Here is a 12,867-nt window from a genome sequence, read left to right on the forward strand (position 1 = left end):
CGACGGCCGACGCCATATTGGTTTGAACTACAGGGCAGAATAGGTGTGTGTCGATGGCGCGCTCCGTAAAGTGACAGACAGTTAACGATGAAACAAACTTTTTTGACTTACAGTTTCATAGTGTTTTTATTTATTTCAATTCGTAATAACAGTGACGTGCAAGTTTGAAATAGTTTTATTTTATAAAGAAGGTACAATAATCTTAGGTCGATCGAGACTTCGGCGGGTTGAAATGCAAACATTCCATAAAGAATGTTGAACTTAGCTTTTTTTGTTCGTTGCCGCTTTTCAATACATTTTGAGTATTTTTGTTTTTTTAAACCTATGTAAACTGTCTTCTCGGAACTGAGATTGGTACTTTGCGTGTACCCAGTGCTATTGTTGTAGTGTTGTAAAATATTGTGTACTCAAAGTCGGCGTTTAAGCGCGGATTACCGAAACATTCAAGGTAAGAGTAACTTGCTTTATAATATTATGTAAAATATAATTGTTATTATCGTAACTTTTATGAGCGTAATATAAAAAAGTAATTGGATTTCTTTTTAAATATTTGTAAACAGTAATATTCGATAATGCTTATCGAAATTGTACATTTTAAATGCATATAATGCTTTATTTTTTAATTAAAAAATAATAGTCGCATAGTATAGTTATAACTCCAGTATGTTTAAATATATGTATACATTTTAATTACACTCGTAAATTACAATTATATAAATTACCCCTAAAAGTTACGTCACATTAACAAATCGGAGTTAAAGCGAGCCATTCAATAACATTCATAAATATTACAAACATAATTAAAGTTTGAGTCAAGCAATACCCTAAGCAATGTTAAGTTACACTTCACAGGGCCCTTCTTGTAGCGAAGAAAGTAAATAAGATGCTTAACTCAATGTTTTCATCATGAATTTGTACATACATGTTTAATCCAGATATAACATGAATAAAAACTCAGGATACAACTAGTTACGGTTTTGTATCCGAAGAAAAAAACAAAACGCTTTAAAACACCATGTGTGTGACTATCTGTCACAGGCGATTTTTTATTAATATTCGTCCGGTTGTGATTTGATCTGTCTACTTTTACAACCAGTTTTGACGCTACAACGGGCATGTATACTCGGTTCGATTTTGGTTGACCAATAAGTTGTTGAACAACAAAAAAGCGCTTACTTATTTGCTTAACCTTTTTTTTTTTCTTTCATTGTGTACTGGAAGAAATCTGTTTAAGGAACAAGCATGTCTCTTAGGCTGTATTATTTTGTATCTATATTATATCTGGTACGTCAAATAATGTAACATTAAAAAAAAAACGTAAATAATTATATATATTCAGCATTGCTATTCAAGATGGGGAAAGTGAAGAATTCATGATGTAAAAAAACGTTATTGTTCTTTTTTCGCTGACATTTTATCATCTCGTCCGAAACAAAACACATCAATTAAACACGTGCTCTCTAACGAACGCGTAAATAGTTTAATAGATATAATTGACACTGAAAAACGCGTGTTATGTATTTTATTATATTTTATACGTCAAAAAATAAATGAACATCGCTGCTAGCTCCAGTCTTCACACGAGGATTACTGATTTACTGGAACGACTAAATAAATAAATCGAAAACTATTTGAACCGGTTAAAAGACTTGTTGCTTCAATTAGATTGAATCCACGCGCTAGTCAGTGTATTGGAACTCGTCAAAAAATTGCCCTATTTCTGAGTCTTAATTTACCTGTGAGAAGTTCCACTATTCACCTCCAGCCTCGTATCAACAGGTCAATACGATATTTAAAAATTGTAACGACATTCGAATCACATGCTTGTAACCGTTTAATTGAATTTGATAAAAACTTATTCTTATAAATATCATGCCAATATACTTCGAGTGAAAATGTTTCGGAATCAATAATCGATGTCATTTCAAAATACGCAAGAGTTTATAAATATTTATGAACAAAAAGACACGCACTGATATCCTTCCATAAAAACGGAATCGAATCCCGGCAATTTCGAAACGACAACATTTTGTCGACAAAAACACCGCACCCATAACAATAAATTAAAACGGAAAGTTAATTAGCATTCATTTTATTTGACAAACATTCCACTTGGTCATAGGGCTTTGTGCAAACTTGTCTGGGTTGGTCACATTCGTCACTTATTCTAACACCAAACAGCAATACTTAGCATAACAGTGTTCAGGTTTGCAGGGTGAGTGAGTAAGCACACAAACTTATTACGGGTTTATACCCGTATGGTTGGTGGTGCATTAACAATATGTGAAATGGTAAATATATCTTCCAGTGTCCATTTATTTACCACTTACCATCAGTAATATGTCGCCTATTTATCATCTATAACCACATATAAAAAAAAAACTTTATCGACTGAACAAAATTTACTCAGTCTTGTGTAATTGGCCTTAAATGATTTTCAAACAAAATAACGAAAATCATCGAACCTTTCTATGTTTCGAAATAATAATTTTATATGTAGTATAAAATAAAATTACGGAACATACTGGCTCATGTTAAAATCGATACACTTAAATGTCTTCAGACATTAAAGCTCAGAATATTTCCACAATTAATGTTAAACAACTTTCGAAATTGCCTTATAGATAAAATTGGAATCTTTTTAACGATTTGCCAACACTTTTAATGTCACCTTACAAAGTCAACGCCTCCTAGTTTTGAAGATTTTTCTCGCAATTTTGCAATAAAGTCTCATTTTCCGAAATGTTCGGGAAGGAATGTGAGAAACGATCAAATTTCTTGTCTTATCAAAATTCTTTGGCTTAAAAACGATTTTAAATAATCACTATAAACATATTTTATATTATTATGCACCATATCTACATGATAAATATTAAAACACCTATTTCATTAAATATATGCGGCTACAATGTTTATCTATCGTATCATTGAAAATGAAATTTATGAAGGTGAACCTTCAGATATCAAACAAATTGCGTATCTATACATACTTTGTTTGCTCGGTGATAATTCCGATGTTAATTTAGAGGTCAATGTGATAAGTGAAAATTAAAAATTTCATTCAGAAAGTAACATAGTACCGTTACACGTTATAGACAAAATGTCATTCATTGAAAAGAAACGATACCAGTATTTAGAAAAACATGTCGCCTCTCCGCTGTCCGTTTAAACTTCAACAAATCAATTTACATATGTAACGCTTTTATAATAGAACAAGCGATCGAACGGAGAAGACTTACGGAATCTGTCGTGTGATTTATATCGGTTCACGGTCAGTATGGGACGGTATTAACCGGTTCGGAAGAGTCGGTTCGCGATACGAAAAAAGAACGCCCGTGGCCGTTGAATTTCGAGGCCGTAACCCAATTGGAGACCAGTCACAGGTACGTTTTGTAGTACACTTTCTCCGATGCGTGACGCGCTCAGACTTGGACATTTCACCAGAACACCTGTTTTGTGATGAGATTTAATGCAACATAAATGTGTGAACTATCGCGACTATTCAATCCGCAGTTTGTTATTTCTTTGATGAAAGTTTCGTTCAATGAGGTTGTAGTGAATATAATGATATCCTCTTTCGTCCAAATTAGCGTGAAAATTTCTTGTATAATTCGCATAGTTTCTACTTAGACTGTTAAGTTAATGTTTATTGAACAAATGTATTGCGGTCAGAATAATAGTTAACGGACGCAGACGTTGATACTAATTAAGTATTCAAATATTATAGTTAATTATATATCTCAAAGTTTGAAACACTTCAAGTAGGTTTGACGATAATAGAAAACGATAATGTTGGCAGCATTGACCTCAAAATTGCAACTTGCTTCCAATTTCAATATTTTAATGTTTAAAAAAAAAAAAGAAATAAAATGTAAACGTCAAATTACTCACGGTTTGCGAGAAACATTAAGATAATGACCAGCAATCATTAGAAGTGATAGCAGATACCCCGCAAGAAGTTATCTGACAGGTTTAGAAATGGATGACCGCTTGAAAAAAAAAGTTTAATAACATATAAATTGAAATTATTTCAAGTACCTTAAAGTAGAGAATCGTTACCGTTCGGAACATTGCCATTGATTTTATTCTACCGATAGGCGTTGCTGATTGCAATAAACTCGGATATTATTCTGTTTTCTCGTTATTAATTTCGACACGAGATACAATAAAGCTTAATAAACTACAAGTACTACAAGTAGAGTAACTACAAGTATAAGGAGGCGTAACTATTATTCCGTGGTAAGCTACTCGAAAAAGGAACAGTGAGAATTTTTTGTCGCCTTAAAACTAAAACGAGAATCACAATCTAAAAAAATACGAAGATAACATTTCGTTTAAGGTTTATTTCGGAGATAATTCATCAAAAAACAATAACAGTCACGTCACGTATTGATCAATTTAAGTGTTCGCAGAGATACAGTGAGACCATCAACGAAGTTACATTCTATGAGTCAGAATCATTAGTATGGAAATTGTTCTTGTATTACATACTATTCTTCATGATTTTAAAACTTAATGTTATTTTTACCGCTCTTTGTAGTCGAAAAGAGATTACGTCATTTGTTTGATTTATAGCATTTAATATTTGCTTAAGTTAACTTCTCAAGGGACGGAGAATTCGGCCACATTGAAACATTAGCTTTGTAAGAAACACTATTAAACATCCCAAACTTCGCCACTACAGCAACCTTGGAAGCTGAGATGTTATGTCCCTTGTGCTTGTAGTTTTATTGGCTCACTTACCCTTCGAACCGAAACTCAAAATTACTAAGTCAGTAAGAAGTAACTTGGCGTTAGAAGAACATCATAATCTAACATTTGCTCTTATACGAAATACCATAAAGTTAGGTGTTCATAGATAGCAAACAATGCCTTGAACCTTTTTCACACTAATACGTTACAAAGGAATAAAACAGGATTGCAAATTATTGGTTGGAACCGGAAACATCTGGTCGTATTGTCTTCAATGTTTCCATAGACTGCCTGCCCCTATCGTCGTGTTATCTTTTCAGGAAACTCTAAAAACGTGTGATTATTCTCGACTACTTATCTTTTTAAAACACTACGTTGATAGTTAAGGATTTTTTTACAAATACTATTGAATTCAAAATAAAAATACGATAGTAGTGTTCATTGTGCACAAGTTTTGTGGTGTATGATCGAAACCACTTCCGTCTCTCATTCTCATCATTCGTAAAATCATAGAATATTTTTCTTTATTTTGTGATGCAAATATTTCACGAAAGTAAGTTACATGAAATGGGTTCTAAAGTTTTGTAAATGTATGTATTTAGATTTCTATCTGATACTATAATTATTATTGAACATTTGTAGTGAAATTCATCATATCATCCCGTTTACGAAGTGCTTTATATTTCTTACAATTTCTATGCGCGCTGGTAATCCTTTACCATCACTTAGCCCATTTACTCCTAATAAAATAAAAACAAAAAGGATCTTCCGGAAAACACAAATGCATACCGATATATTATAACCGTTTTAAATATTAGAACGAAAATGCATCTGTCACGTGTTCTAATAAAATCGCCGGCTTTTATTAATGCATCCTGTTGTGTATGCAAACTCAATTAACAATTGAATGTAGAACAATCCCTAGGTTTTGAATTTCAAACGGAAATATTTCATTCATTGCTAAATACAGCGGGTACTATTTCTTCACATCGTAATAAAACAATAGAAAATCAATTGTTTATAAACAAACTCGTGGAGCTTATTAATTATTCGTGCGGTTAGTTATAGGTAAAGTTGTTGAACTGCTTGCGTCTTTGTTTGATTAAGGTATGGCTATTGCCGTGGTAAATAATAAGTACGATTATATTCCAGTAAACAAAGCGCTATGTAAGTGAAAAAGGTCGTATGTGAAAATGAAGTCCTAATTAAAAACTGTAATTTTATTTTTTATTTTTAAAGTACATGTTATAAGTATCGTTATGTTTTATATGAACTAACATAAATTAGCAACAAAGTACTCATTTGTTACTTAGTAATTTTGTCAGAAGTATATATACATATATACGATAAGTTTAAACTTATTGTGTAAAATTGTGCCTTTCAATGGCAATAATCTATTTCTATACTAGTCTATACTAGTATTATAGATGTGAAAGTAACTCTGTCTGTCTGTCGCTCTTTCACTGTAAAACCAATCAACTGAATTAGATGAAATTTGGTATGAAGCAAACTTGAACTCCAAGAAAGGACATAGGCTACTTTTTTGCCAAATACATGACAACCAACCCCCTTAAACGCGAGCGAAGCCGTGGGCGACAACTAGTATTGTATAAAATTAACGAATTGATTTCTCTCATTCTGACAACATTGATCGACATTCGAAAGAAGACGGAAAATTGTTAAACAAATCACCCCCTTTAACGACATTCATAGCTTAAATTTATAATCGGTAAAAAGGTGTGAAAGTATAATACGAATAATATAATATCTAGTCGGTCTCAACCGATGGAATTTGCATACATTTTGTCAAAAAAGTGGTCGTAGGGTAACACCCTCCTCAAACGCTGGCAAAGGTAGATAGTTCAATTTATAAAATGACAGTTGAAAATGTCTTATTACAAGCCTAATTGAATAAAGTATACATTGATCTATTGATAGCATTGGAATGTCAAATATAAACTGAACCATTACAAGAATGCCAATGTTTTTTACAAGCGAGTGTTCAAAAAATGTTTCGACCGTCTGTTATGTATAGAAAATTGGGTTTACCAAACGACAAAATGTATTCACAGACCGTCATTTAACAAATGAACAATGACTTTTTTTTTCTTCCAACCTTTTCATGTATTTCTATGCATTGAATTTCGTTCTTAATTTATCGCCATGTCATTAAACAAGTGGAATTTCCTACACGAATGCAAAGATAATTCGTAATGGTATGAACTAAAATAAAGTATGTTTTCGTTGTGTATATTTGCTCAGATGGTACATTGTGACGTGTGACGTTGGCAAGGACGTAAGGAATGCGATAGGAAAGTGGAATATACTAAAGTGCTTCATGATCAAAGTATTTGGTACGCGATAAGGACCATTCCAATTTATTTATTTACTCTTTTCTACTTTGCCACTGTATAATGCGTGCTTTAAACATAATTCCTTTTGTATACTATTGCCTTATTATTATTTGTATTATTAAACTATAAATGTTTTAAAACAATTCCAAGTTCCATCCACACCACCTCAATATCCGGAAGTCCACAACAGCGCGATTTTTTAAGCAATTTCTTCCTCTCATAACCGCTCTCCGGAACCAACTTTCTAAGCGATTTCACAAGAAAAGTGCTTACCTATTCTTCATAGGCCGATAACATACCTGCAAGCCAGGGGGAGTTGCAGATGTCCATGGGCGGTGGTAGCCGCTTTCCACCAGACGAGCCTCCTGCTCGTTTGTTGCTTACATTACAGAAAATAGTTTAAATAGACAATTTTATTGTATTCTCTCGCACTTGTACATCATCGCCATCATAGCATTGGTTGGCCTTCCTCTATATGATAATGGTTTAATGAATAAACACAATGAAAACAAGGTATACCTATATGTACATATATAAGCAACTAGATAAACGAGATATCATATAAACAATATAGATCTCATTCAAAAATACGCGCCCATACTTGTCAATTTATCGGCGTTTTAATAAAATGAATTTAATAATGTAATCTAATGTTTTTTTGCTGACTCCACTGTTAAGCGTCTCACGCACACTAAGACATTTTATAAGCACGACTGTCACTCACACATGGACAATGGACGCCGATAATAATTAGAAGTAGAGGGGCGCACCTTCGTTAGTGAATAGATCTATAATTATAATTGGACACTGATTACAGATAGATAAATGCCCTACAATAATAGCTTCAATAAGCGCATTTGAGAAACAAATTCCTCGATCTGTAGATCCGTATCGGTTATAATAGATTATGAAACGAATTTCCATCAGATAGTGGGTAGCAAGGTCGGTATCAGTTTTTATTGCTTATACTTGTAGATTGAAAAGATTTTGAAATCCATTGCTACTTATACTTATTTGGAATATGTAGGCTGTCTAGGTCATGAATGATAAGATTTCACCACCGTCCGTCATGAAAAAAATATAAACCATCCCTTACATCTACCTTGGTAAATAAGTTGTTATGACTTATTTACTCTTAAAACAGAACACCACAGAAAGCAAAGTATTGTACTAAACTAAGTAACTGCCTGGAAATTCCCCACTGCTGAACTAAGCCCTCCAATCCATTTGAGGAGGTTAAGGTTTGGTGATAATTCCACAACGATTCTTTAATGCGGGTTCTCGGTTGCAAATCTAGCAGAATTCGATTGAAATTAGACACATGCAGGTTTTCTCGCGATGTTTACTTTCACCGCCGAGCACGAGACGAATTATAAAAAATTTAGCACATGGAAATTCAGTGTGCTTGCCCGGCTTTGAACCTTCTTTCATCGGTTAAGATGCACGCGTTGTAACTGACCTGAGAGAACTGAGCCATCTCGAGTCAATACAAAGTTTTGCTGTAAAACAGTTTCATAAATTAACTATGTAAATAAATTGAACGTTTACTTTTGTATTGTTACATATATGTTGCTTAAAAAACTCTTGTACCAAAATGTGTCGACATTTAGTATTAATTGGGTCAGCTAAAAACCTTACTATTCACGGTCCAATCGATCACGATCTATGTTGGTTGAGAAACCGATCATTAAAACTATTCCACATTAGTTCACGAACTATATTCACTATGGATCAGTGTTGTCCCTTTAAGGCAAATAGTTTAAAAGTACTTCATAGACAAGGTTGTTGCTATAGAAGAATAATAAATCAGTAAAAAAAAGATTTTAGAATGGAATGTAAATTTAAATTGCCATTCAAATTCGGAATTTTTGTTTAGCAGTTCTTAATGGTTCTAGAATTTATTAAAACATTTCTAATAAAGTTAATTTAAACGTCAAGATGCTTAAAAGTAATAAATTTTGATAGCAAATGAAATTACTTTCTCCTCTATATTTGAAAATAAGCTTAAAGATATTACTGTATATTTTATATAACGTAATTTGATTTTCGGATTAATATTACAATAACTTAGCGAACAATTTTATCTGATACTTAATTACTTTCAAAAACTGCAGTGATTATCCAAAAAGTCGTATTAAAAACATTGAGTTCCAATTTCGAACTGCAAAACCTCGTTATATTGTATTTTTGTTTTATTTCGGACTGAATGCTTTTTACCAAGACAAGAGTCCAAGAAAAAAAAGAATAAATAAAACATAAGTAGGAGTTAATTTGAAACACGACATTTGGACTAATATTATCAACATTATCCTATTTCGTTTTTAATAGTAGCAACAAAACGTGCGAAGGCTTCGTCAGATTTGTAGCAATAGCGTTAAAACCTGTTTACCCGGTACATATGCAGTCGACTCCTTTATTGGCTTCGGAATAAGCCGAAAATAAATAATAACTTAGTATATAACAGTCCTTGGCCTGCCCACCTCGCAACTGGATCACTAATCCAATTTAACTGTACCTGTCGGTCTTATTGAATGTATAATTTTAACAATAAAATGAGAATGTTACCGTATTCTTTTAATTTATATAATTTCAGTAATTTTAACGCTAAAGTATTTCTTAATTTATGAAATCATCATATCGCATCGATCTATGGATTAGTGATAATGCATAGCTTATTCCAATTGAAGAAAGAATAAAGATAAACATACCTTAGATTCACGTATTCCTTGCGATTTGCTAATTGCTCTCCTATATTGTACACTATTAACAATTCTTGATTTATAATAAATACATATTTGTTAATAATACATAACACATAATTGTTAACAATACCATTATTTAACTAAACTACTTATACCCAATTACTCTCAGTCCGATAATAGTTTCGTCAACATTCACACCATTTTTTCGTGAATCCATAATGTATTTCATAGATTATCAAGGCTCAAAGCTCTCGACCAATCGTATCGAGTCAAGTCTTGTATTTGGAATAGGTAGTGGGTATGATCCACCCACTTATCTAAATTTCTACCGCCAAACAGCAATATTTAGTATTGTTGTGTTCTAGTTCGAAGCGTTCGAAAGCCAGTGGAACTACAGGCACAAGGGATATAACATCAAGGTTAGCAGCCCACTTTTAATGTATTGAATAGTTAATACTTCATATAGCGCCAATGTGTAGGCCGTGGTGACCACTTAACATAAGGTAGCCTAACTAACATTTGCCCAGCCGCCTATCAATTTTATAAAAATAAAAACAAAAGATGAACACATCCTAATAAATAAATAAACATATATCATTTATTTTAATATTTAAATAATGTCCTTAAAAAGTAAACAAATTGTTACAAAATGTAAACAGTGCGGTTTAAAACGCATAATTTTATACAAAAAGTAGGCTATACTGGTACAGACTACAGATTGAACAATCTGCCGATGTTTAGTCTGGGCTACTTCCTAGCTCGCTGGACACACTAACCGACTTCAAATCATTCAGTGAAATCAACGTGTTCGTACCTCAAATTTTTAATTTATAATTATAGAGCTAAATTCATTATGAAAACTTCCAATGGACGACGTGTCTCACGGCATTTTGAAAATTACAAATTGTAGACAATCTCGCTACATGTGCTAATACAAATTCAAATTTGTATTATTAAGTTAGGCTACTGCAAGAATATAATTCAATTTTTAATTAGAAAGGAAATATAAAAACCGAATTGTGACGAATTTGATAAAATTGAAAGCTTATATTATATTTTAATGGAATGTGTTCAGATTGAACGACATGATACCTTAACATATTACTGCATTATGAGAAAGGTTGGTGGACTAAATAATTTCTCGGCGCATCCGTTATCTGACACCGGGGCACCGGATACATTTGTGAGACTGAGCTTGAAGAGAAGATAAACATTATGTAATAGAATCAAAGATCTAGTTCGCTGGTTACGAATCTATATAAAGCATAACCTATGACAAATAAGCAAGCGATTAAAATATCGGCCGATCAAAAGTCCAAAGTCTATGGAGACACTAAGCATTAGTAGACGATACACGAGACCCGGAGTGTACGGCACGCGCAGATGACGTACCCAGAGCACAACAATCTAAACAAATATTTGGTTAATCGTCCACGTGCCATGCAATTAAGTTTTACGTCAGTGTTACCAAAGTCGTGTATGGGTGACGTAATTATAATTTTATCCGTTTGCTCAATTTTATGAAACGTTTTATGGAATTGCAACCAAATAAGGAGTTACACTGAAATTGCTTCATCTTTAAAAGGTTAAGGAGTCGTTTTTGTTTTGTTATTCGTTCTTTTCTTTAATAACGCAGGTAATTGTTTCAATCTCGCTAGAGATTTTACAAATGTTTTGTTTTTTGTAATAGAAATCAGACGTTGCATAACTTCGAAGTATGGGTCTCTGAATACCGTGCGAACTATTTAATTTACATTGCGTTATAAGCATGTAACGTTCCAAGCATCAATGGCTTATCCATGTCTTGAAAAACTACGCAACGGGTTAAATGGCTTAAGAATTTATAATGTTACCTAGAACCAGTTTGTGAAGAGTTGACAAAAAAATAAGGAAATCCTTTAGTTTAAATTATTTCGAATAGTAATTTTAAAGAAGAAATATTTAACGTTTGTTTAAATATTTTTATATTAATATTGTGCCGAAATTCGAAATGTTAAAGCAGTGTGAAGTTATTTTTATTGCTAACCGTACAGTGGTTACCATAAACAAGTACAACGCATGACCTGTTTCTACTAGTATGGATATCCGGTTGGCTTATAAGTAAGGATAATGGGCGCATTGCATTGCTGAATAGGAAAGGTCCGGCTACGGTGTTACTAACCTAACGTTATTGAAATAAATATTTCCAGTAATAAAGTAATAGATAATTACGGAGAAAGAAAAAGAAATGCTCACTCTCAATAGAAATTTCTTTCTAGAAAATCTAAATCAATATGATGAACATCGAGGATTTTTGTTTCTTTTCAAAACTGTTATGCTGATGAAATGTTGTCATAACTCCCAAGAAGGGAAAGATATGACTATACATAAAAAAAGAAAAGACGTATCAGATTTTATTACATTTTTATTTTGTATATTTAAGTGTCTCATTTATTGATCGTATAGTATTTTATGTTTTATGATCGTATAGTAGATTTTAGAGTCTAGAATAAGGAGGACACGTGGCAATTGTTAATCTCTTTTTCATTATTTATTTAATTTATGAGTGTTCAACAAAAGACGCATCCTTAAAACGAATCAATGTTAATTTTATAATATGCGTCTTTCAATTATAGAAGACCACAGCATGCACTACTTATAAATATTTAAAAACAGTTACGATAACGTGAAAAAATGATCAACGGTAAAAAATCCAATTAAAATGATAAACTTAAATACTAAAATTTTAAGTACTGATTTAGCTACTTTTTTAGATTAAAAGTTTAACGAGACACTTTTTGAATTTGGACAAGCTATATCGATGAATATCAATGTCGTTTTTGTTCCTAGAGTGTGTTATATTGTCTACAGAGTCTTGGAACAGCAACGTTAGGTCCTAAGTTTATGAGTTTATATATGTTGCATAATAAAACATTATTATGTAAGATATATAAATGTGGCCTTCACATTGAATCCTGAAATATAACCTCGTCATGTTCAAGGTGTCACTCCAATAAATGTAAATATTATTCTGAATACTTTAAATTTTTTCCATTCGTACTTACGAATTGAATTGACCCTTTATCGTGTTGTGCCCAAAATCAATAAACGTTGAGTAACAAACACGTAGTACTAAATAA

At 32.4% G+C, this 12,867-nt stretch overlaps 1 protein-coding gene across 1 annotated transcript in view; it reads left to right on the plus strand.

The window, feature by feature from the left end:
- The window catches only part of LOC113392237 (putative uncharacterized protein DDB_G0282133), a 51,190-nt gene continuing 38,323 nt past the window's right edge, over positions 1-12,867 (plus strand). Inside the window, exon 1 of the mRNA XM_026628558.2 lies at positions 1-448. The gene's annotated coding sequence lies outside the window, so the exon portion shown is untranslated. The remainder of the gene's footprint in view (positions 449-12,867) is intronic.

The sequence above is a fragment of the Vanessa tameamea genome, chromosome 5 (genome assembly GCF_037043105.1).
Source record: "Vanessa tameamea isolate UH-Manoa-2023 chromosome 5, ilVanTame1 primary haplotype, whole genome shotgun sequence".
NCBI classification, from domain to species: Eukaryota; Metazoa; Arthropoda; class Insecta; order Lepidoptera; family Nymphalidae; genus Vanessa; species Vanessa tameamea.